Consider the following 27,458-nt stretch of genomic DNA (forward strand, 5'->3'; position numbering starts at 1 on the left):
GTGATTTACCAAAGGCTAGATGACTGTCAAATATTAGAGTTGGAATTTAAAATATCTATTACCCAGTGTCCAACTTTATTGATAATGAACTTTTATAAACTTAGTTGGGTTGGTACCTGCCCTGCATTACTCATATAGTTCTGCATTAAAATTAATTGGCTGTGTTTTTTAGTTTTGTTTTTGTTTTTGGTATCTTCTAGGTGAAAATACACCTGGGCACACCACACTATTGTGTAGCTTGACAATGAAGCCACTTATCTTCACACATGCTGACCAACTAAAATAACAAATCTGTGATGCAGGTGTCTATGTCTATGAGAGCAACCCTTTTAGAAAAAAAAAATTCCATTACACATTCTGTTGAGCTCAGTGGTGTTTACAATACACCTTTCTCTATTTCTGAGAACTAAAAACAAGCTCTGAGCTAACAGCAGCTCCCAGCTCTCAGGCTCTAAACCAAATGGTGTTTCATAGTCTTAGACTTAGGTACCTCCTCCAACCTTTCCTAACCCAGGATCTGATCATAAATGTTCTTTGAAAAATGAGAATAAAAGGATCTCTCTTGGCCTGGATTGGCCCAAGTTGCTGTCCCTTAGAAAAAGATGACCAAAAGGTGCTTTATACCTGTAGCTCTTATATGTACAATTGATCCTCTTGCTTCTTCTGAAAACAAGCCTTTGTCATTTCTTTTTCCCTTCAAGATCATTCTTGGCTTTTCCCATTGAAGTGAGGAAGATAAAGTTGAAGGATGATCCAATGTGATTTGTCCAACCATGCATTCATCTGAGAACCCAGGATCACAGATTTAGAATTAATAAGTAATTTAAAGATCATATAAGCCCCTAAAAGAGATACAAATAAATGAAGTGACTTATTCAAGATCACCCATCCTAATAAATGGGGAATCCAGGTACTTGAAATCATATCTTTTGACTCCAAATCTAGCACACTGATGTTAGGGGGGTTCTGAGTTCTTAATCATGTCATTGGACTTTGTGACCCTAAAAATCCTGTCACCCTGATCTTGGCAGTCAGCTTCAGTCTGGAGATTTTTTTCAAGTGGTATAGCTATTTCTTATTCCCGAGAGTAGATATTTCTTTTTTAAGCATGAATTATATTTGGAAGATTTACCACAATCATAATTACAATCATAGCTAGCATGTATATAGTACTTTAAAATTTCTAAAGCACTTTACAAATATTATTCATTCTACCCTCATAACAACTCTGGAAGTAGATGCTATTATTATTCCCATTTTACAAATGAGGAAACAGAGATTAAAAGACTTGCCTAAGATCATCTGAGGCAGGATTTGAACTCAAGTCTTCCTGATTATATGACCTACTCTCTATCCATTGTGCCATCTTGCTGAAGAAAAGTATTTCCTATCCTACAGAGAGTGAACTAAAATTTTGCTGATTTAATGAGTAGAAATTCTTTGACATTAGTCCTATCTGAAGAGTTAGAGAAAACTTGGCAATTGCTATAAACTGTCTTGCTCTTTCCAACTTTTTTATCAAAGAAAAGTTTAGATGGATAGAATTTATGTAATATTCTGGGATGGAAGGACATCAACTTTCCAGAGAGAATTGTGTTATTATTTTGCACTGGTTTAATAGCTTCCTTATGAGAATCATAGAGTGGACCTTATTTATTCTTAATTCACCTCATTTCAAACACTGTCCCGAAAAAAGGAATGTGCCAATATCTCTGTTCATCATTCCTGTTCTATTCCCAGACCCCAGTCTCTAAGGATATTTAGTTTATATTTAGACACTCCAGATTGAAAATCTTCCAATCTGGATGTCCTCAAACCAAAGGATCTGACAGCTATAACATCAACAGCAGTTTTATCCCTGTCTACATCTGGGTCACATCTTTTGTTTGTTGTGCTTGACCTCAAACTGCCATTTTTCCCCAAAAGTTAGTTTAAGGGCATCCTTGAAAAATGGAAGCCTGGAATCTTATTTTCCACCTCTTTCCAATTTCTACCTTTCCATATTATCTACTACGAGAGGCAGGGCAAAATATTTGTGTCCTGTTTAAGATTCAAAGATTGGGCCCCATGTATAATTATCCAGTGAAAGCTTTGATTCTTCACATACCTTGTGATATATCACAAATATGACACTCCCTGGCACTCTTTCACTTCCCACCTGGGCACTCAAACTCACAGGTTAACATCCCCAGATGGGGCAGTAGTTACTACTCTTCTCAGAATTCTAGGGGTGACCTTTCAGAACTGAGATTTCTAATACTGTTGGTCATAGTATGCATCCCATTAATAATCATGCTAATCAGACTTGCTAAGGGATTTATTGAAGGTTTATTTACCAAGAAAAGTGGTCATAAAACATCTCCCCAAACTGAGACTATATATTTCCCTTATACCAGTTCCTGGGAAGAATATGGCTTAAATTTAAAGTGAAAGATAAAAAGGCACATATCTAAAATTACTTTCTGATTCTGACCCTACAATTCCTTTTGGGGAATCCTAATGGTGTTTCCTTTAGGTGTAGGCTCTCTGCTGCACTCAGAAGATGAGTATCACTCTGGAATTGATAACCAGCACTTCTCTCCATCGTCAGAATCCCTGAAGCTGCTGCTATTCTTGGGATACTGTCTTTCCTCATTTGTCGACAATTGCTTATTGGGCTGTTGGCCATTACTGCTGATAGTCATTGCTATTACCTCCTATTGTTGGAGAGACCTGTGTACCAGATCACCTGGACACTCCCATCTCAGATTATTCATTTGTCTGAGATCAGGAAAGTCACACGTGGTGACCAGCTGAGAGGATGCTGTCAATCGTCCCTACTCTACCTACCAGCTAAAAGCTATCTACTTCCTCACTTACTACCAGGAAGGAAAAGAATGAGAGACTGTTGGGTTGCTCCTTTTGTATATATACTTAGTTCTGCCTCAGCCACTCTTGAGTAAATAGAGTTTCCTTTTCTATACCCAATTAGAAGACTTTCTATCATCCCATAGGACTAGCCCAAGTCACTCATGATCAAAAACCCGATCCCCAAAGTTTCCACACGATTGGGTTAGAAACAGGCAAAAAAAAAATCTGAGAAGGCAAAATTGGCTAGTTTATCCATGTTGCATTCATAAATACCCACATGCAATATTATCATTGTGCAATTGTATTTGACTCTAGTGGTTTGCCATTTCCTTTTCCAGCTCATTTTACAGGTGAGAAAACTGAGGCAAACAGGATTAAGCCACTTGCCCAGAGTCACATACCTAGAAAGGTCTGAGGCCATATTTGAATTCACAAAGAGTTTTCCTGCCTCTAGGCCAGGACTCTATCTACCATACCACTTAGCAACCCGACTCATATAGAGAGAACAGAATTTTTCTAGCATCAAATCTCTGAGCGTTAGTAAAACAAAAACAAAAATGAAAAAAAAAGTAATGTTGAAAAGTATCAATCCCTCTGGGCCTGAGTATCTTCACACAAAAAGTATGGACTAGATAAATTTTGGGGCCCCTTGCAGCCCTAAATCTATCCTCTTATGAACTATCCCTTATCCTATTACTGGTATTGAATTCTAGGTGTCTACCTACCTTCCTTTTACTTAATCCTAGGTTGCTGCTCCATAATCTATTCCCCTTCAATTTCTGTTTCATCTTCCTCCTAATTTGAACATCTCCCTTCTGTGCTAAATTGTTAAGTAAATCTGCTTTTGTTGACTGCTAGACAGTTGAGGAATATGTCATTTCATTCTAAGCTCAAACCTGAGCGAGCCACTGGACCAGCGCGAGTCAGACCAGAATAGAACACCTAGTGCTACAATAAGACTCCACTTGCCCTGATGTGAGACTATGGCTTTTCTTCTACTGATAACAAGGAGGGAGGTGGACCTACATTCTCAGACAGGAGGCAAACTAGTCTAGTCTGTGGTCAGTAACTTCCCCTTTTAACCCCAGCAAACAAGGCCAGATTCTTAGTTTCTTCAGATAAGCAGGATCCTGATACTCAATAATCAACTCTTTCCAGGAAGAACAGACTTGAAAAGTTAGAAACTCCTTACATACAATGTATACTTTGAGAATTCAGCTTTATTCTCTAACTCCCTAAATAAGGAAGAGGAAGGGAACAAGCATTTAAGTGCCTACTAAGTACCAAGTGCTAAGTGCTTACAAATATAATTTCATTATAGTAATCAAATATTATTTCATTTGACCCTCACAACAATCCTGGGAGGTAGATACTATTATTATTTTTATTATCAACCATTTCATGGTTGAGCAAACTGAGGCAAATGGAATTTAAGTGACTTGCCCAGTTATGTGACTTCAGCTAAGACTTGTCTGAAGCCAAATTGACATCTCTGTCTACTGAGCCACCTGGCTGTCTATTTTATCCCATTCCCTGCTGTTGGTGCTTATTTATTTGTTTGCTTGTTTGTTTGTTTGTTTTCCACGTAGCTAATGAACTCATTTCTTGCCATCTCCATCTCAATGTCTTTCTCCTATAGTACTTTCTATAAACTTCTCCACCTTTCCACACAGATGTCTTGGCTATCTATTATGATCTAGAATTTACCAGATTCTACTGGAAGATCTTTCAACCTTTGACCGCTTCCTCTCTGGTACTTTTTGTAAAAAAGAAAAATGAGTTACTCTGGCTATGCTATGGTTATTGGGTGCTAAACACAAACATTGTCCAGAATGTGCTATCAAATGAGATGATGTATAAAACAACACGCTTTATAAACCTGAAAGTGCTATATGCATATCTACTATAACTTAAATTATTACCAATTTTAGATCTCAGGGGATATTTTAAAATCTCAGATCCTCTAACAAAGGAGACTCTCCTCTAACAAAAATTATATCACCTTCTGGGTGACAGAGCTGGATGGGTAGAAATTTAGAAATATGATCTTTATGTGATCAGAAGGTCTTAGGACTAGAGTGTCTAATGTGGTTGTGCTTGAGCTAGAAAGCCCACCAGCTTGTTAGCACATCATGAAAATTTCCTGGGAAAGTTCAATGAACTTAGTTCATTGGCTGGGAAATCCAAGCCACTTGGTACTCTATAACCAGCTGGTCTCTTGAAAGCTAACAGTTGTTTACAGAGGCTAATATTCTCCAGCTGAATTTGTCCTAGCCCAGCTTGCAAACTCAGTTGAATTTGACCAAACATTTATTAAGCCCCTATTATATGCCAGGCACAGTGCTTGAGATCTGTCAGAGAAGCATCATTTTCTCCATGTCAGCTAAACTAGGTTTTTTTCTTGCAAGGTCCTAAAGCCATCCTTGAGGCTTCATTGATCCAGGGGACTAAAGTAATGATGTAGCTTCCCTGTACATTTTTGTGTAAGAAGTGGGGCTTCCTCAAGCTTGACATACACTCTTATAACTGGCATATCACCACAGGAAATGACGAGGCAAAGATGCTTAGCTCAATTAAATCAAACATGAAATGTCCTCCTTCCATGTTATTTTTTTTAAGGAAATCTACTTTTGTCAACTACTGGATAGACTGAGAATGTGTCATTTCATTCCGAGCCCAAACCTGAGCCATTGAACCAGCCTGAATTAGACCAGAAGACTATTCCAATAGGTCGAAGTGAGGAGGGAAAGCATTCCAAAGTCATGGAGAACAGTCTGTACAAAGGCTTAGGGGTGTGGGATGTGGGGGGTGGATAGAAGTTCATGTGGAAAAACATCAAAAATTTGGCTGGATCATGGGTGCATGAGGGAAAGTAATGTGAAATCAATCTGGAACCATAGGTTGGAACCAGATTGTAATGGGCTTTAAATGCCAAACCAAGGAATTTGTAATTTATCCTAGTATAATTGGGGTTTGTTGCAAGCCCAGATTCTCTAAGATAGTCACCTAGGCAAAAGAGACTGGGACCTGCTCCTTGTGCCCAGGAGAACGGGCACACGTGTGGACATTCTAAATTGGCCTACCATGTGGTTGGAAGCAGCCTTTTTCCATGGACTGCATAGTTAGAACTGTCTGCATCTTCCAAACTGCCTGAGCATAATCTGCCTTTTTTTTCCTCCTCAATTTGCATTTGAAAATAAATTATTCTACTCTCTGCAAGTGAGTCAGATGTGAATTCAGGAAAATAGGACAATTTTAAAGTTGAGACAGTTCTGGCTATGTAAGCAATGGAAATAGGCTGCTCTCAACCAACCATGTGAAAGGTTAATATGGAATATCCATGTATATACCAGTTCTTTTTCCTAAAAGTAAGTCTCCAGTGACTCAGTCTTAGCCAGTCATGGAATGCCCCAAATCCCCATCACACTAGATGGTAGATAGATGGATAGATGATAGATAAAGCATTTATTAAATGTAAAGACTAGGGATACCAAAAACAAGAAGAAAAGATGATCCTTTTTCTCAAAGAACTTAAATCCTATCAGAAGAAGATAAAGGGGAATTAGAAAGGAAGGAGGGTGAATAGTTGAAAAAGATGAAGAGAGTACTTGGATGAAGATCAGGCAGCAAGTATGGAGGTACAGCAGATCTAAGGGTGAGCCAGAAAAGGAGCATCATAGCTGGATTTTCTCATGATGAGATACTATCAAAGTCTTGCCAACTCTAGTCAATTCTACCTTGCATCCTTCCCTTCTTCGTTCAAATAGCCATCACCCTAGCTCAGGTTTTCATTTCTGGCCTAGTTCTGTTGCAATAGCTTCCTATCTTCTGCCTTTGGCCTTTTACCTCCAATTGATCCACAAAACAAACAGATACTCCTAAAACCCTGGACTGATTGTCACTTCTCTGCTTGAGAAGCCTCATTGTTTCTTTGTTTCTTGCAGGATAAAATACAGACTCTTTTTTATCATTTAAAGCCCCTCACAGTATGGCTCCAACCATGCTACTGAGTTGAAGTTAGGATTAGTGCTGCCTGCAAGATAATTGTATAAATATGTATGAATATATTGCATTTAACATATATTTCTATCAAGTTTAATATATATTAGATCACTTGCCATCTAAGGGATGGGGCGGGGGAAGGGGAGGGAAAATGGAAACAAGGTTTTGCAAGGGCTAATACTGAAAAATTATCCATACATATGTTTTGAAAATAAAAAGCTTAAAAAAAAAAGATTAAAAGGATAACATAGACAAAAGGAGGCTTTTGTATTAGCAAAGGCTTTAGTCTTCAAGAAAGTAATTCCTTCATTGAAATGAGCATTACATATGAGTCAGGACAGAGTCTCATTCATGTTGGCTCTACTTGGTAAATCCACCAGTTACACTGGGCTGTCATTATGAAAATGTCCCTTTCTTCCCTCTTCAGCAAAGCATGGAAAAAGCCAAGCCTGATAAGTCCACATCACATACCTTCCCTTCCTAGTTAAGGCTTATCTAGGTTCTCCCATAGCTCCTCCCTTAATGAATCTAACATGCTGGGACCCTTCTTTAGTTCTTTACATTTTACTAACACTGGTGCAGCCCATGACTGTCCCCTGCTTAACTCCAGTCTCTAATGAAGCTTAACTACAGTTTAGCCTTGGGTAGGGTCCCATCCTCAGAAAGACATTGACTCAGTTTTAGTTTCTTGCTTCCTTTAGCTGATCTTTCTCTGGAGAGAGATTTTTAATCGGCATGATATGTATAATATCTACCAAATTGTCTAGGCCTTCCTCTTTTGTGCCCAAATGTCCCTCTGACCTACCATCCGATCTGGTATAATTCCCTATCTTTGTCCTTCCTAGAAACGCACAATCTTAGTGTCACCTGGGATTTTTCATCATTTAGTAATCTACCTAGCTCACTTTTTTGAGAGATGCAGTACAAATGAAAACCCAAATTATACTAAAATTTCCTTTACTGGACAACCTCCCTAATGAATTATTGTTATCATATTCATCTGTTCAGTCTTTCAATAGACAAATATTTATTGAGTGCTTACTATTTGCTTAGTTCTCTGCTAAGCTTTGGGAAAACAAATGGAAGGAAGGAAGGAAGGAAGGAAGGAAGGAAGGAAGGAAGGAAGGAAGAAAGAAAGAAAGAAAAAAAGAAAGATGAACACAGAGAAAGGAAGAGAGAGAGAGAGAGAGAGAGAGAGAGAGAATGAAAGAAAGAAAGAAAGAAAAAATTCTAACAAGGGAAACCACATGTAAAAGAAACCTGGGAAAGGGAGGAACTGACTTCCAAGCTATGATGGAGATATCCAGAATTCAGCTTATAGGGAAATAAAAAGATGGTTATTCTGTGCCCACCTTAAATGGAAGTACTGGGAAGAACCTTCCCCATTCCAATCAGAGAGAGGGGCCCCAGGAGCAGAGGGTGTTTCTAAGTATGAATTCCAGCATTCAAAAACCTTCAGTGTTTCCACAATCTGGTTTCTACCTGCCTTTTTCTGCCTTACCATCATTATATTCTTTATTTAGTTGCAACAATGATGAAAACAAAATAGTCCTGACACTCAGTGATTTTAGATTCTCCTGCTGAGGAAGGATGGGGAGCACACAAGAGAGACCACTAACACTACACCTGCCTCCATTCCCTCTTCCCCTCACCTCCCTCCCCCACCTTCCCATGTTGTACAATAGGAAGCACATTGGCTCTGGAACCAAATATTACTTCAGTCACACAGTTTCTGGGTGACCTTCAGAAGCCAATTCATTTTTCTGACACTCATTAGAGGCAGCAAGAAGTCACTAAAGTTCCTGAGCTGAGAAATGACATGGTCAGACCTGTGGTTGGGGAATATCAAATTTAGAAATATTTTTGTGTGTTGAGAGACTGACCAGGAGACACTGTCTCAATAGTTAAAGCTAGAGATGATGAGGGCCTGTATCACATGTATAAAGATGGATGGGAAAGGTGGTCCATAAGAAGAAATGTCAAGCTTTTGAAACTGATTAGCTATGGAGGATGAGGAAGAATGAAGAATCAAGGAAAATTTGTAGGTTGTGACCTTATAGGCTTGTAGCTATGGGGGGTGAGGAAGAATGAAGAATCAAGGAAAATTTGTAGGTTGTGACCTTATAGGCTTGTGAGAGGTTGATGGTATTTTTTGACAAAAATAGGGAAGTTAAAAAGCAGGTTGACTTTAGGAGGAAAGATAAGTTCTGTTTTGGTCAAACTGAGTTTAAGATGCTTATGGGATGTACAACAAAATATTTCAAGCAGGAAGATGAGGAGGAGGAACTTACTGGCTGGATGGGAGGAGAGGAAGATAGATAGGGAGGGTTCAAAATGCTAGCATTCAATTGGATCATTCTTCTGATTGTGGATCAATATCAGGTGTCAACCTATCAGTGTTTGAAAAGGAATCAATATAATGCAAAGGTTTTTAACCTTTAACAAAATCCCTTTAAAATCTATGGAATCCTTTTCATAATCATATTAATAACCTACATTCATAATTGAAGTAAATACTAAATTTCAGTTAGAACTTGATGAAAATAAAGTTTTTCCCCCCTATCCACATTCACAGACTCTCTAAAATCTACCCACCTCTTGGAGGTCCATGGACACCAGCTTAAGAACTCCTGGATAATGACAGGACAAAGACATGGCTGAGATATCCTAAGGGAGAAGCAGACCAGGAGCATTCACTAAATCCAAGCCTTGATATCTCACCATTGGAAGGGAATGAGGTTAAGAAGCGCAAGCAAGGAACAGGCTTGGAGCCAATCAGCCAAGTCAGATTCCAGGAAGCACAGGATATCAGTAGGCCTGGGACGGATTCCAAGGAGCATGTACATAGCAGAGAGAAGCTCGAGTGGTCTCAGAACACTGTGAGTGGTTAGTTTTTTAGGTCTGTTCTGCCTACTCAGAGCTAATCTGTAAATGAGTATCTGCTGGTTCTAACAGTTAGTTTTTGTGGCTACAGCCCACAGAAGGGTGGGGACCCTCTCCCAATGGTTAACCTTTGATGTGAATTGTAATTCTGTGACTTCTGTCCATAAAGTTAAAACCACAATGGGGTAAGTCCAGTCTGAATGTACACGGAGGAAATGGTGTCCCTGGGCAGCCTCCTGCCCCCTGACTTGTCTGTGGGGGGCTTGCAAGAATGAAGTGGATGAAAAACCCAAGTTAAATGCAATTACCCTGGGAGCTCTAGCTAGGGTTAAACTAACACCAGGCGGGGCTTTGGAGTGAGTACCTCAACAGTCTCATCTTGCCTCATAAACAGGGCACAATAGTGGCAAAGCCATGACAACTGACTGCTCTAGGGGAGGGCACTTCTTTTGATTAGGACAAAATGTTTGAAGGGCCCATCTGTCATTGGGAAACCTGCCTTAGACACATACAGAGATGGAGTTTAGAATAGAGTAAAAGGAATTGAAAATGGATCGTCCTTCCAAGCAAATATCTTCCTTAGTTCTTTACTATGTAGTATACATAATATATAAAATATAATAAATTATACAATACATAATATATATATAACTTTGTGGAATATGATTCTTCATAAGTTTTTTCCACTCTGAAATCAAACATTAAGAAGCCTGCCCAAACTACCAGGCAAATAATTATGAAAATTCAGTGGTTTGGGATTTCTGTCATTTCTGGATCTAGCAAAATGTTCAGGGTAGTTTGGGAATTACCAAGTTTGAAAAAGTACCTTCCTTCAAAGCAGAAACATGATAGATGCAGGGCAATTTTCTAATATTTTACTCAAGATTCAAATTATGGTTCCATAGGTCTACAGAGTTGAAATGATATCAGCCACTGAACTGAATAATATGAGACATGGATAAACATTTACCACTGCCCATCCCCAGCCTCACCAACCACACACATATACATGCGCCCTCCCACACTCACACAAACACAAACACACACTCAAAAATTACAGAAATAAGAGAAATATCAGAACTTAAAAACGTCTTAGAGATTATCTTGTCTGATTCTTTTATTCTACAGATGAAGAGACATGAAGTTCTGGAACCAACCCAGAGATCCTGAGGGTGAATGTGCTTTCCTCCCCACTTCTATTTCTGTGAAATTTTCCCATGGCATCTAGCCAAAGGACTTGGAACACCCACATCAGTGATGTCTAAAGGATTTATGAGGCTGCCTATCCTTTGGGTTCCTACGTAAACCCAAACAGGAAGACCATGCAAGGAAATGCCCTTTTTTGTTCACAGGCCGAATTCCCAGGATATTTTCTGCAGAATGCCCTCTGTGGAACAAAACAGAGTCTGGCATAAGAAATCTCACAGATTTGGGAAGGCAGAGAGGTGCCCTCCTCCTCTGGCCAGAGGGGGGTCTTCTGGTTAATTTAATGAGAGTGGTCCCTTCCTTTCCCCATACCTCTTTTTAGGATATCCAAGAAATTTAAGATCTAGAGCAGAGATTCTTAACCTAGTGTCTTCTTGTGGGTTGATTATACTCTTTAGACCTTTCTTACACCTTCTCCATATTGTTTTGTGCTCCCAGAGAAGCTTTAAGGCTGAGTTTGAGTGCATTTCCCAGGCATTCAGATGCTGCTGATTCCCCTGTGAGTCACCATTACACATCAATTTTAAAGGACTTGGTCCTGGCCCTTGTTCCCTCACTACAGTCTTCTCCCCTCCCAGCTCTCATTCCAAATCTTCTCCTTACCCCCTCCCTTTGTCCCCTTATCAATCCATCTGCTCTGGGGTCCAGAGATTAGAGCCCCTGGTGATATTTTGATCTCTCCAGTTTTCTAAAGATTTGAGAAAAAGGAAATAAAGTTGCCTGTTAAACGCTGGGTTAAGGAAGGAAGCTTCTGGTCCTGGCAGTAGAGACTAAAATAAGCATCCAGGTGACCCCTCTGTGGTAGGCAGCCATCCCCTCCAGCTGACACTGAAAATAAAAATCTGTTCTTTCTACTTCTCCCCCACCTCCCTTGAGGTGAAGATACCGCATTTCAGTGAGTCAACAATGCTATCAGGATTTGACTGTCTTTCAGGGATAACCAGATGTTGGGAAAAGGATAATGTGTCATTTCCTTAAACAAATGGTCTGGGCATCTGTGCATTTCCTCTCTTCCCCAGCTCCTATTTTAGGAGAATAAGTGTGTTTGCAGTGAGAATGAGAAATGGGTCACCCCAGCTGACTTCTGTTCTCAGGTGATATGCAAGCTTCCTCTTCCTCAGGGTGTTAAAGAACTACATGAAAATCATCATAGGCAGTGTGATAGAACCAAGAGTCGGTTTCAGAGTCAGAGGAATAGCCATTCAAATTTTGTCTCCAGCATGTATTACTTCTGCTCCTAGGACAATTGCTGGAATTTTATTTTTTTAATTTCTTCATTTATAAAATCTTCAAATTGCTTATACTAAATGATCTCCAGGACTCCCTTTTGACTCAGTCTGTGATGCTTTGGTCTTGCCTGGGGGTTCCATAGGTGCTCTCCCAAGAACATGTGCTTTGTCTAATTAGTCCAGTAAGGGTGGACTTGCACCGAACTGTCCATGTGATCTCACCCAGAACAAGAATATACATTTTGGGGATGGTGGGTCAGAATGATGGAATGGTTGGTAGCCAAACCATGTTCTAAGCAGGAGACTAAGATCATAGGATTTAGTACTAAATAAAGCTATGCCAAACCCTTTTTCTCAACATTTTGCAGATGAAGAAACTGAGGCTCCGAAAGATGAAATTACTTGTAGAAGTTGGCAGAACAAAAAATCAGGAACAGATTTGACATTCAAATCCATTTGTCTTGACTCCAAATTTATTGTTTTCATTATACTTTACTAATTGCTCACAGACAGTACTTATTACTGGAATCCATAGTCACTTTGGTCCATCAGCACAGAGATTTTTTGCCTCAAGGTACACTTTGTAGCCTTTCCATGTAGTTCTTCCTTATATCACAAAAGAGAAACTAAATTGTAAGCAGCTAAAAAGCCAATAATAGACTCAGAAATAAAATGATGAAACATACCCCCATCCTCTCAGAGAGGTAGATCATCAGGGTAGACACTGTATATATGGTCATGCTTCATTATTATAATGGCTGTTTTTTTTTTTCCTTATAGTGGAGAAGGTTCAATTTGGAGAGGGATGAGGAGGAATATTCCCAGAAATTACTGTGATGGAAACTTTTTTTTTCCTTCTCCAACTTAATTAATTTTTTAAAAAATTTTTCAATATTTTATTTTTCCAAATTCATGCAAGGATAGTTTTCAACATCCATCCTTGAAAAACTCTGTGATCCAAATTTTTCTCCCTTCCTCTCTTACCTCCCCCACCCAAGATAGCAAGCAATCTGATATAGATTAAATATGTACAATTCTTTTCAACATATTTCCATATTTCTCATTTTGTGCAAGAAAAATAAAAACTAAAATGAAACAAACAAAAAGTGAAAATACTGTGTTTTGATCCATGTTCTGTTTCCACAACTCTCTGGATGACAATGACTCTTTCTATTACAATCTATTGGAATTGCCTTGAATCACCGCATTATTGAGAAAAGCCAAATCCCTCACAGTTGATCATAACATAAACTTGTTGTTACACACACAATGTTCTCTTGGTTCCACTCATTTTACTCAGCATCAGTTCATGTAAATCTCTCTAGACTTTTCTGAAATCATCCCGCTCATCATTTCTTATAGAACAATAATATTACATTACATTCACACACCATAATTTTTTCAGCCACTCCCAATTGATGGATGTCTACTCAATTTCCACAAACATTTTTTTAAAAGCCAACAAAACATTTTATTGTCTTCCCTATGCCATATTCTTGCATTCTGTATTCTCTTAGAAACTTGACTTTGATCGCTGTAGCCTGGATTCTGGCTGGTGAGATTTCAGTTTATCTTCCCCATTCTTTCCCATGATTAAACTCATCATACTTCTTCCTGGCTCTCTTCATGTTAGACTGCCTGCATTTCCGTATCCTCTTCCTCCTTCTCTGTCCACCTCTCCAACAATATTTGTAAGAGGTGGGGGTGGGTTTGGATATCTATACTACTAACCCAGTTCCCTTTTTCTAAAGAAAGCAAAATAACTTGCCTCTGGCTCCAAACTCCTGCTTACTCTCCAAGCCTGAACAAAAATGGGTGGAGACTCTAGTAAGGTCACTTCTTGCCTTTTCCTGTGAACCAGATCTAGACCTATGTGGACATACTTAGCCTGTATGGTCAACACACACACATACCTCTTCAAATGACAAAAAGAAGGAAACAGAACTAAATCACGGTCAAAGAAAAACTTTCAAGAAAAACCCAAGTATTTCTCAGATTTTACTAATACCGCTCTACCACCATATGGTACCAATTTAAAGCACCTATGTCTAGGAATCTTAAAGCACTCTAGAATTTTTATCTCATAACATCCCTATGAGGTACTTGGCAAGTAATAATAACAGCTCACATTCCTATAACTCTGAAGTTTACAGAGCTCCTCGCAACTTCCTTGTAAGGTAGGTAGTGCCAGAATCACTGCCCTAATTTTGTGGCTAAAGAAACTGAGGTTCAAGGCATGAAACAATTTACCCAAGTTCAAACATTTAAGATTTGGCAGATTTAAGCCTTGAGTTACATTTTCAATTTATTCGTAAAATTCAACTTTGTTTACATCATGATTTTTTTAAAGGCCAGAATAACAAGAGAAAATTTGATTGGGGGGGGGGGGGGGGGGGGAAGAAGAATGACCATTGTCTTCAGATATTTTAAGATTTATTCTACTTGGTCTCAGAGAACAGATCTAAGAAATTGCAGAGCAGATATTGGCTCCATAGAAGGAAGAATTTAGTAACAATGAGTGAATGAATTCCTCATTGATGGAAACATTCAAGAATTCCATACTGGATAATCATTGTTGATTGTATGGAAAAGAAGATTACTATTTCATTTTGGAAGTTGAACTAGACCCCCTCCATTATACCTTCCAACTCTGATATTTTAGGGTTTTAGTTTTTTTTTAATCCTGTGACTATGTACTACTTAGTATAACTATAACTGCTTTAGAATCCTCTCTTAACAAAACAAAACAAACAAAAAATGTGTGGGCAGTATATGACAATGTCTATGAAGGGAAGTGCATGCTTAAATATGGCAGAAAGTGCTTTCTAGGCCTTCTCACACCAGCTTTCCTATTATAGTATCTTGGCTTAGAACCAATTGTTAAGTCCAATTAAAGATTATATCAGGATTGTTGAATATCAGAATGTCAATTTGCATACCAAATATAAGCAGTCAGGTGGCATAATGCAGGACTTGTTAAATTTTTTCCACTCATGACCCCTTTTTACCCAAGAAATTATTATATGACTCTGGGTATATAGGTATATAAAATAGATATACGAGTCAAACGTTTACTGATAATAAGTCATAATTCTGTGACCCCCACATTCAGTGGGGCCATAAACTCCAGTTTAAGAAGCTGGGGCAACAGTGAATAAAATACTGAACCTAGAATCAGGATGTCCTGAGTTCAAATCTCACATCAGGCACTAGCTAGGTGACCTCAACATAATGGGGATAATAATATGACCCACTTCTCAAAGTTGCCATGAGGTTCAAATGAGACAGTATATGTAAAACACTTTGCAAATCATTTTTGTTTGTTTGTTTTCAGGTTTTTTTGCAAGGCAATTGGGGTTAAGTGACTTGCCCAGAATTACAGAGCTAGGAAGTGTTAAATGTCTCAGGTCAAATTTGAACTCAGGCCCTCCTGACTCCAAGGCTGGTGCTCTATCCACTATGATATCTGGTTGCCCCCACTTTGCAAATCTTAAAATTATTTAAATGATAAGATTTATATGTAGGATTTATATGATTTTTTTAAAAAAGAGCCAACTGGGTAAGTGAAAAACAACAGGATACCCAAGGTGCTATACTAGTAGTCACAGAAAGTTAAAACAATCTGAGCAGCAGTTCTGAATGTGGGATAGATACATGCACAGATAAAAGGGGTCTATGAATAGGTCAGTGGTTCCAGACCTGGAATCAGGAAGACTCACTTACTAGCAGTGTGTCACTTAACTCTGTTTGTTTAGTTTCCCCAACTGAAAATGATCTAGAGAGAAGGAAATGGGAAACTAGTATCTTTGTCGCGAAAACCCCAAATGGGGCCAGAAAGAATCAGACATGACTATAAAATGACTGAACAACTGAATGAACTTGCATGGGAGAAAATTACAACTTAATTTTCAAAAACCTCCAATGAAGGATTAAGTAGATGTTGTAATTGATAGAGTAGCAGCCCCGGAGTCAGGAGGACCTGAATTTCAAATCCCAGCCTGAGCCACTTGACCTGCAGTAGGGCAACTCTGATTGCCTCGAACACCAACCCCTGCCCCCCCAACACCTCCAACTGAAAGATATTCCCTTTAATTGTTTAAAATATATTATTGTAAGAAGGTTTCACCAGACTGCTAACGGGCTCATAACAACAAAAAAAGTTAAGAATCCCTGACTTGGTAGGGAGGTCCCTAGGGTGTTTTTGGGAAAATTCAAGCAAGAATCACACGGGAGAAAAATACCACTGAAGAGAGGACTCATTTTGATGAGAATACGAATATCTTTAAGTATATTAAGTATGATATGTATGGTTTGTTATGGACAAAGAATCTAGAAATAGCTATAAATTTGTAGATTTGTATATAAGTGAGGATGTGCATAAATGTGCACACACACACACACACACATACAAGAATATTAGCCTCAGTTGTGAGCTAATTGGTATAAGAGATTCCCAAGTGAGGAAACTTTCTCCAAGGAAGGCCAGCCCCTTTCTGTAATCTGGATTTCTGGAGCACTAAGGGATTGGATTATGTACCCAAAGACAGGATATGTCAGAACTTGAACTCAGATGTTGCTGGGTATGAGGCTGTTCTCTACCATGTCACTCTGCTTCCATGTGTATATATTGAGCAAACATTCATTAAACTCCTATTTTGTGCCAATAAGTTCCTAGGCTTTAGGAATACAACAAAACAACACAAACAATCTGGGCCTTCCGTGAGCTTATATTCTACTAGATATGTACATTTTTTATGTTCGTGTCCATTTCTTTTCAGAAATTTGTATTTTTAAACTAGCCCAATAATTTAATTTAATTTATTTTGTGTCAAGAACTCCAGAGAAGGAACTCTCTATTTAGATCTGAGTTTTATAGTCAAAGAGAGTTTCCTAAGATGAAAGGACTTGCCCAGAGTCACATATATACTATTTGTAGGTGCAGAGACTTGAACCCCATTCTTCCTTCATCAGAAACTAGTTCTCTGTCAAGCCTGCATACAGATACAGAATATATGTATACAAAGAGTCATTCTACAGGGCTGACACCTTTGCTTAGGATTGTGGATCATCAATTTAGATATGGAAAAGGATCATCTACAAAAATCCCCCCCTCTCCCCTCACCTCCCATTTTACAGATGAGAAAATTTTTTCATAACTGATACTATGTGCTAGGCACTGTACCAAGCACTTTATAAGTATGGTCTCATGAGGTAGGGGTTATTATTAGCAGTAGTATCCCCATTTTACAGATAGATAGATCACATTACATAGATCACCTTACATTACATATAACGTTACATAAAATATGATGTAATCAATATCACATACTATAATGTAAGAATATTGTGTTATACTAAAGCTTAAAACTGCACTAAGACTTTGGAGGCATTCTGCATATATAACTAATTACACAATAGTACTTAATATTATTACATATATAAATACTAATACAATAGTACTAATTAGTATAATTATTTAATATTGGTATAATAGCAAATAAATATACAATAGAGCGCAAAATTGAACATTAAAGGCATTCAGCTCTAAATGCATAAAGACCTTTTTACTTCCCAGGCTCTCAGCTGATGCTGGTTAGCGCAGCAGAGCAGCAGAGCTCCCGCTAGCCCAGCCCAGGAAAATGTGTCCCGGGGCCCCACCCTGGTTCCCCTCTCTCCCTCCCCCCCTCCCGTTGCCTCTGGTTCCCTGCCCCCTCCTCGCTGTACCGCAGTAGCCCAGCTCCGCCCCGCCCCCTCTCTCTCTCTGCTGCAGAGCCGGCCCCCTCGGCCTCAGCCCTGAAAGTGGGTTGCCCAGCACCCACGGCTCGCCCCGGCCCTCTTTTGTGCTCCATCTGGATGCTTTTGTTCAGGAAGCCCCGGGGCCAGCCCAGTAGAACAGGATTGCCTCTCGATTTTTACACCCTGGATTCCCAGGCGGGCTGGGATAGGCCGGGAACAAAAAAGAAAACCTGGAAAGGAAGAAAGGACAATGAAACATGATGTCAGGGCGGCTAATCGGGGAGTGACTCAGGGCTTCCACACAATCAACACCAGCTGCAGCCCAACTGCGCTCTCAGCCCGCAGCTCCGGGCGCGCGCGCGCGCACACATTTTGTGCAAACAGCCTCCGTCTCTGACAACTTCCAGACCCACTTATATCTGAGCCGTTTGAGTCTAGTTCAGTTTTGCGTTGGGGGGGTTTCTTGAATGTCTCAGGAAGAGCTGACATTTCCGTGGCGCTTTGTAGATGGCTTTTTGCATAGATTTGCAAACTGGTTTCCATGCCTGCTTTCATTTGTATTTGAAGGAGATACCTAAGATGATTGGGTTTTTTGCCGAACCTGTGATTTCGTGGGCAGAGAGAACTCCGGAAGAGGCTATTCCCTCCACCGCTGCACATCTTAGTCTTGGAGAAGACTGCGATACACCGAGAGTCCTCTCCCTATTTTTTTTTTTTTTTTATTCATGGACACCCTCCCACCTCATTTGACGGTTGCTGAAGCCTATAGACTCCTCAGAATAATGTTTTTAAATGCCTAAAGTAAAATACATACAGGATTATAAGCGAAACCAATATTGAAGGCGAACCAGATATTGAAATAAGGTTGTAGCATTTATGTAGAAATGTATAATAATATGATATATAACAATATAAATAATATAAAAGCACGCATATGTAAATCTTGCAACTTTATATTAATATACTAACATATCATATTACCATCTATCCACAAGTCTGTGGACTCCAAGTTGGAAACCCCTGTCCTACAGATATTACTTTCATTTTACAAATTAAGCTTCTTGTTATTCAAAGATGTCTGACTTTTGGTGACCCCCATGAATCATACTGTGCAGGAGGTTTTCTTGGCAAAGAGCTAGAGGGGTTTGCCATTTCCTTCTCCAGGAGATTAAGCTAAATGGAGGTTAAATGACCTGCCTAGGAACATACAAACAATAAATGTCTGGGGTTATATTTGAACTTCGTCATTCTGACTGGTCTACCCATCCAACCACCCAGCTGACTCAGCATAGGCTTGGGGAAGCTGTGACTGGAAGTTTTCATAATCAGAGTCAGTCAGTCAGTATTTATTGAACTAATTAAACGTTTATTGAACCACGCATTGTGCTAAACACTGGGGATACAAAGTATACAAAAGTTCCTCAAGGAGCTCCCAATCTAATAAGGGAGACACCAACACTTGTGTACAAACAATCTATGTACAGGGTAAATTGGAGATAGTCCACAGAAAGAAGGCACTAGATTTAAAGTGGATCAGCAGCGGCTTCCTGCTTGTTTAAAGCTAAAATGAGGTCATTTCAGGTCCATCACTCTACTACATGGTATTATCTCTGCTTTCTTCCCTTGGGTCTCCCTGAGTGCTGTCCTAGCACTTTTCACAAGAGTCTGTTTCTTCAAATGAGAATTGGGCAGCTATGTGCTGAATTATCCTATCAGCTGGGAACAATGTTCCCAGCTGTGTTCTTGTCATTTTTGACTGCTTTCCTCAAAACTCATTATAGTAGCATGATAGAATAGGATGCATTCTAGATTTAGAAGCAGAGGGACTGGGATTTGAGTCTTGCCACTCACTAACTTGCTAATTGACTTTAAACAAGTACCTACAATGTACCAGGCACTTTACAAATATTCTCATTTGATCCAACACTCCTAGAAGGCAAGTGGTATTATTATTATCATTTTACAGCTGAAGAAACTGAGGCAAGCAGTAATTAAGGAGTTTGCCCAGGATTACTCAACTAGTAAGGATCTGAGGCTAAATCTGAATTTGAATCTTCTTGATTCCAGGCTCACCACTTGGGCTGCACCAACTATCTGCCAATTTGATACTTTACCCTAAAGAGAGGGGATTGAACTATCAAAAGTTCCTTCTAGTTCTAAATCTCATGATTAATATAAGTTGCAATTTGTATAACATTGATTGTTTTTAGTATTTATTGAGCTTATATGAAGGATTTGGGGTAGAGGAAAGAAGAATCTCATCTTTTCTAAGTCTTGGGAGGAAGCGTGAGAGAATTTTTCCAGACAATGAAAGGGAGTAGTAATCTGTCCTACTTACTTAATTTTTACCCAATGTCTGTTATGTCTGCTATCCATCATCTTATTCAAAGATGTCTTTTAAAAGTTAGTTTAAACCACAATGAAAAGTCCTTCAGATGTAATTCCTTCCCCAAAGGCTTGAACTGTGCAGTCTGCAGTTCAGACACAACTACATGCCTGAAGTCATTGATGTTGATGGAAATTAGGAACTTCTGAGTTAAGTCCTGCTTCTGACATAGGCAGTTTATGTGAATCTGAGCAAGTCAACTTCTCAGTGCCCCCACAACTCTTAAGACATGAAATTCTAGGGTAGACTCTATTATGTCAGAAAGAACCTGGCAGTGCAGAACTAACCAAGTTTTTTTAATAATGGACTAGATGATGAGATATTCATAGGCTCATGAGAACCACATGACTTCAATTATATAATTAATTACATTCTTTATTTACAATAATTAATTGATTCAGCATTGTGACCAATTGAGTCCTCCTAGACTACTAACTCAAATGAACTAGCCTAATTAGATAAAATATTTTTTGCTAAAAATACCAGGAAGACAGCATGAAACCTCAATTTTGCTCGAGATTCACCACCAACTGTAGCATCATTTTGTCAAGTCAAATCAAATCAACAAACATTTATTAAATATTTAGTGTATGCCAGACCCTGTGCTAAGTGCTGTGGGAAAAAAGCAAATAAAAAGAAAAACAGTGTCTGCTCTCAAGGAGCTTACATTCTAAAGGAAGACAATTAAAAAAAAAAAAAAAAAAAAAAGCTTTCTTAGGGGAGGGGAGCTACCCACTGTGAACTGGTGCTGAAATCAGGAAGTAAGAAGCAGAGTCAAGAAAGGATAGCTGACCTGGGTCCTTCCTCACAGTAGGGGTTCAGCAATGAAATCACTAATGAGAGAAGGGACTGTTTGTTGACATTGTTTCTTTCCCACAAAATGGGACTGATAACATCTGCTTTATCAACCTTGTAAAAGTGTCTTGGTACATCTAGTTCAGTGCCTTACAGTTGGGAAACACTAATTAGATATTTGTTTTGATTGAATTGAATTGAATTGAAAAAATCCTATGGAAAGTTCCAGGAAAAATATTAGGCATCATACAAATGCTAAATATCCCTATATATATATATATATATATATACATATATATATATATATATATATCCGAGTCTTCTATGGTTTTTGGATAGAAGGTAAGATTAAATTAGAGCCAAAGTGGGAAATTGGGTAGAATAATTCTAGTTTTCAGTCCTCATTTCATTTAGAAAAATTCCCAGAAATGTTTCAAGCAGGGTAAAGTAAAAGGAAAGGAGGTTCTCAGAGCCTAAGGAAGCCCCCTGTTCTCCTAAGGAAAAGTTACTTATGTACAGATTTATTTACAGAGCTCAAAATCTCTAATTTTACAAAGGGGAAGGAAATCTGTCCTTCTTTAAGAGGTGATTCTGTCACTTCTTTTTTTCCTTAACATAGTAGGATGAAGATTTTGTGGAAGAGACACAAGGAGGCCAGAAGGGATTCTGGGATATGGCAATGACAAAGAATATGAGCTGGCAGCAGCAGCCAGAGACAGCAGCTGCTAAGTGAGCAGCAAGGACTCCCTGAGTTAGCCATAGGAACCACAATGATCTGGTGGTGCTTTTCAGGTTGCCTGCAGAGTTTGCAGAACTATGAATTGAGATGGGATACAGCCCTAGTCGAAGAACATAGCAGTGTTTTGGTTTCTTTTCTTCTGGGGATCTAGACTTAGAATTGACCCCAAACCTAGAGGACTGGACCAGATTAATCTTAGGTCCCTTCCAGGTATAAATTTATGATCTCCAGAGAGAATCAGATAAGTTGAAAAAGCTAACACTACTTTTCCCGGGTTCCCATTTGGACCTATGCTAATGAATCTTTATAAGGGATGTTAAAGTTGTTTTGCAGATGCTATGACTGACCTTCTACAGGGACAGAGAGAGGAAATGACACCACAGGTAATATATAAATATTTCTTTGCTAGAGGATTTAAATATACCTCATATGCATTTTAACAAATCTATTTAGGTTTTCATGTCAAATTCAAATGTTCCCAGAGTATAAACTCTGGGTTAGATACTAAGCCACTGAGTAATTATTAAGAAGTTCCCCAGAAATTAAACCCAGCTGGTTTAATTTCTCACACCAGCTGGTGTGAATTCAGAACTGTGGTTTTTAGTCATAGATTACATGCACAAGAACAAACTGATAGGCATAGAGATAAAGTCACATTGGTAGTTAATGGCAAACTCAGAACTAGAACCATTGTCTCCCTCCTCCCACTCCCCCTGCCCCCACTCCCTCACACACTCTCATCCATATCACACTGCTTCTTCATGAGGCAGGAATATTTTCATAAATCAAACCTACTCTGTTTTTTATTCCTCTTGGTTTGTGAATTTTCCTCCCCATCCCCTTTCACTAAATCAATAAGCTTTTATTAAGCACTTATTAGATATCAGGCAAAGACAGGTAGGTGCTGCAATAGATAAAGTGCCTAGGAACTAATATATATATATATATATATATATATATATATATATATATATATATATATATGTATGTATATATACACATTCAACTTCAAATTTGGCCCCAGACATGTACTAGCTGTATGACCCTGGGACAAATCACTTAACACTGTTTACCTCAGTTTTCTCATCTGTAAAATGAGCTGGAGAAGGAAATGGCAAACCACTCCTATACCCTTGCCAAGAAAATTCCAAATGAGGTCACAAAGAGTCAGATACAAGTAAAAAATGTTTGAATAACAACAACAAAAAGTACTAGGCACCTTGTCAAGTCCTACAAAATGAAGTAAAGAATAATCCCTACCTCCAAAGAACTCAAAATTTAATAGACTCAGAAACTTAGAAATGACATTACACTATTGGTGAAAAGAGATCTAATGTATTTCCTTTCTGTTCTTCACCAATCTGGTCTTTCTAATGTTGTCAGTGATACTTTAAAGCGCCAGTCTTACATATTTAACATATATAGGATTGCTTGCCATCTGGGGGAGGAGGTGGAGGGAGGGAGGGGAAAAGTTGGAACAGAAGTGAGTGCAAGGGATAATGTAAAAAATTACCCAGGCATGGGTTCTGTCAATAAAAAGTTACAATTATTTTAAAAAAAGAAAAAGAAAAAAGAAAATCCCCCCAAAAAAAGTGCCAGTCTTATAGATTCATAGAAACTAATGTGTCTAAACCCCTCCCTTTAATGAGGAAGAAACTGAGGTTCATATTAGTAAAGAGACTTTTTCAAGATCACTCAGCTTTCACTAGCAGAACCAGGATTCAAGCTTAAATCTTCTGATTTTATCCATTAAGTCCATGCAGACAAGTAGATCTTCTGGTTCCTATAATATAACATTCTGTGTCCTCAGAAGAACATAAGCTTTAGAGCTCAAGACAAGCCCCCGGCATCAGTCAAGCAATCTGCAGAGTAGAAATAGGCACCATGTGCCAGAAACAAACTAATGATGAAATCAAGAGAAGCAGGCCCTAGACAGGGGGCCTTTTATACATGTTCTTGCACTCTTTGGAAAATTCTGAACAACCATAAAAAGTACCCTTGGCAATGTTTTGTGACCTTAAAAAGCTCTAGCACGTCCTAAACTTAGGAATGTGAATGAAGCATTTGTTCTCTTCTTGGGGGCCAGTATATCCCTGACAGTGACACTGTAGGACTCTCTGTAGTGCATAAAAGGGTACAGTGAACTAGGAAACAAACTCTGAAATTGAAGTTTGACAGAGTAAAACTTGAGTAGAAGAATTCATCCCTTCCCCCCAGAATAATAATAATTTTAAAAATATTTTTAAAAATAAAAAACCAAAATAATAAAAATAAAAAATAACAGCTAATATTTATATGCACCTTCTGTATGCAAGGCACTATGCTAAAAACTTCACAATTATTATCTAATTTGATCTTCAAAACAATCCTGAGAGATAGATGGTATTAATATCTCCATTTTATATTTGAGGAAACTGAGGCAGAAGTCGAGTACCAAGGAAATGATGTGGGAAACACTTCCCCAAATAATCCTGCCTAGGCCTTATAAATGGTAAGATAGCTTAACATAAGATAATAATATTAGAGGAAGAAAGAATCTTATAGGTTAGCTGCTTTTACCTCTTATAAATGAGGAAATTGGGGTCCCAACTTACCCAACATCAAACAAGTAAGTGACAGAGTTGAGATTCAAACCCAAGTTTGAATTGAAAATCAATACTCTTCTCCACTGCACCATAACCTGTGAGCTGAGCAATGGGATTTGTGACCCTACTGGGTGACCACCCAATTTCAATGTGTCAGTTTCTTTTTCCTTACTGCTTCCTTCTGAGAGTCATGGATTTACTTCAGTTTAGTACTACTCTTTGTGAAAATCTCATTCAGCATTTTCTTGGCAAAGACACTGGAGTGGTTTGTTATTTCCTTCTCTGGCTCATTATACAGATGAGGAAACTGAGGCAGACAGGATAGCGTGGCTTGTCCAAGGTCACACAGAAAGTATTTGAGGTGAGATTCGAATTCAGGGCTTCCTGATTCCAAACCTAGCACTCTATTGCACCACCTAGCTGATCCCAAACCTAAGGGATTACACTAATCTTAGATCCTTTCCAAGTATAAATTTATGATCTACAGGCAAGTAGAAAAAGTTTCCACTCAGCATAAAAAGACTCTCCACAGAGATGACAAAAAAGAGTTAACAATTCAAAAGAAATATCCGTGTATGTCAGTAATCATTAAACATTAATTATATGCCTACAATGTGCTTGGCACTATGCTGAGTGCTAAGGATACAAAAAAAAAAAAGGGAAAAAATAATTCCTGCCCTCAAGGAGCTTACAATCTAATGGGAGAAATAACATACAAACTCTACATCTATATATATATACCTATATTTATAGATATAGATAGATATACATATATGTATGTATATATGACAATATACAAACTATATATGTATATATGACAACAAACTATATATGTATGTATATGTATATACTATATATAAGATAACATATAAACTATATATGTGTGAATGTATATGTATGTGTATGTATATATGATAAGACAACATACAAACTCTCTCTCTCTCTCTCTCTCTCTATATATATATATATATATATATATATATATATGTGTGTGTGTGTGTGTGTGTGTGTGTGTATCATTAATTGGACATAATTTCAAAGGGCAGGCACTAAGATTAAGGAGGACCCCAAAATACCTCTTGCAGAAAGTGGGGAAGCTCTGAATTGTGGCAAAACCACTAGTTGTTCTGAGCTTGAAGAGTCTTCCCCACATAAGAGATGCTTCTATCTCTGTAAAAAAGCCAAGTCCTTTTCTCTTGCTCACCGAGGTTTCTCCTAGTAGGCACCTTGATTCACACTCCAGTTAGTTTCTAGAATGGGTATCTGGAACTCAGAATTTAGCCTCTTCCCCTTTTCCATTTCACCCCCAGCCCCAGACACAAACATTCTCATCTCCCACTCTCATGGGTTGGGCTGACCCTGAAGGAATGGAATCCATGACCTTCCTTTGACTCCCAGCCTAGCAACTGTGAAAGCAAGAAGGAGGGATTAAGAGTCTGTTCCTGAATTCTAATATATATAGTTATACTACCATCTAATGGTGAAGTGGATTTTCTTTTTAAAAGCCAGTTGTACTAAGGAGCAACTGCTTTTTACAAAAAAGAAAGCTTCATGGCAAAGCTTTAAAATTAATGTCATACAAGGGGAAAAAAAGTGCTAGATTACTGGCCTCTTTTCCCCTTACCTAGAATATGTACACATATAATTTCTGTTTCTTTCTCCTTCTTCCTATCACTTGACAGTGTAAGGGATATTTGTCAAGACAGTTAGGTGGCCCTGTGCAAAGCTTCTTAGACATTTGTGATCACACGTTGAGTCCCATAACTGAATTGAGAGTCCTGAAATTATGAAACATATTATCAGTAAATGTTTGATTTGTATTTTATTTTATATATATATTATATATAATATATTTTATATATCTACATATCTGGGATCATGCAAATATTTCTTGGATGTTACAACTGGAAAAAGTTTAGGAAGCGCATTTAGGAATAGAGATAGTAGTCCTTTCCTTGGAGAAATTAGATTCAATTTGTTTGGAACAGTGTATGGTCACTGGGGAGTTGATTTAGTTTAATTGATTTGTTTGGTTTAATTTTTGGATACAAGGGTATCCTGAGTGGGAAGACCTATGATGGTCCTGAATGTGCTCCTGAAATCTGAGCAGCTTCCTCTTGTGTCTCAGGTTTAAATAACAAAAGACTCAAGCCTTTTCATTGGGTAGGCTAAAAGGAAGTAACCATCCTTGACCACTGTGGTCCGCTTGCTGTGGGTTACATCACTTCGTGTGGGTGGCACTTGTTAAGGTTCTGACCTTTAGAGACCACTTGACTCCCTGCAACTCAGGGTTCAAGATCTGGGAATAGGGATCATGTGCCTTCCTGAAACCTGAGGCCCAAGACCTCATGTTCCCACTCTGGGTATAAGGATCATATGACTTAAGGCCTAGTCCCGATAATGAGAAATAATCAGTCCCATTCAGTATTATTATAATACATATTATAGTTCTATAATAGACTGTTACTACTGACATCATTTCAGATGACCATTTGTCTGTTAAACATTTCCTCAGTTCTAAATATTGAAAAGGAGAATTTGAGGGAGATATTCTTGAGTAATGGGGGTGAATAGAAGTTACTTTCCTTCCAGTGCCCCCAGGAACTAGGAACAAGGATTCCTGGGTTCTTAACCAGTAAAGAATGATAATATCTTGAAAAAATTTCTGGAATTCAGTTTTTTCTTCTGTAAAATGGGGCAGAGGGTCACATCAGGTGCTCAATAAATTTCCTTCAAGCACTAAAAGGATGTGAAATCTGACAATGTGTGCACGCGCACACACACACACACAACTACATATACATATCACAATAATGCTTCCTGAACAATTCCACCTATGAAGTGTGCTTAATATGTAGCAAGACAGAGAATCTGGAATACAGCCAGGTAGCTGGCATTACAGAAAGGCATTCTGGGAGGGTTTGGTGAAGAAACCCCTCTTCTATGTGATAATCAGTAAGGTATGAGCGAGACCAGGTGAAGCTTTCTCAAAAGTCTATAAGATAGAGTAGGTCAGACCTTAGGCCTAAATCATGTGATCCTAGAGG

Source organism: Antechinus flavipes, chromosome 4 (assembly GCF_016432865.1).
Source record: "Antechinus flavipes isolate AdamAnt ecotype Samford, QLD, Australia chromosome 4, AdamAnt_v2, whole genome shotgun sequence".
In the NCBI taxonomy this organism is placed as follows: domain Eukaryota; kingdom Metazoa; phylum Chordata; class Mammalia; order Dasyuromorphia; family Dasyuridae; genus Antechinus; species Antechinus flavipes.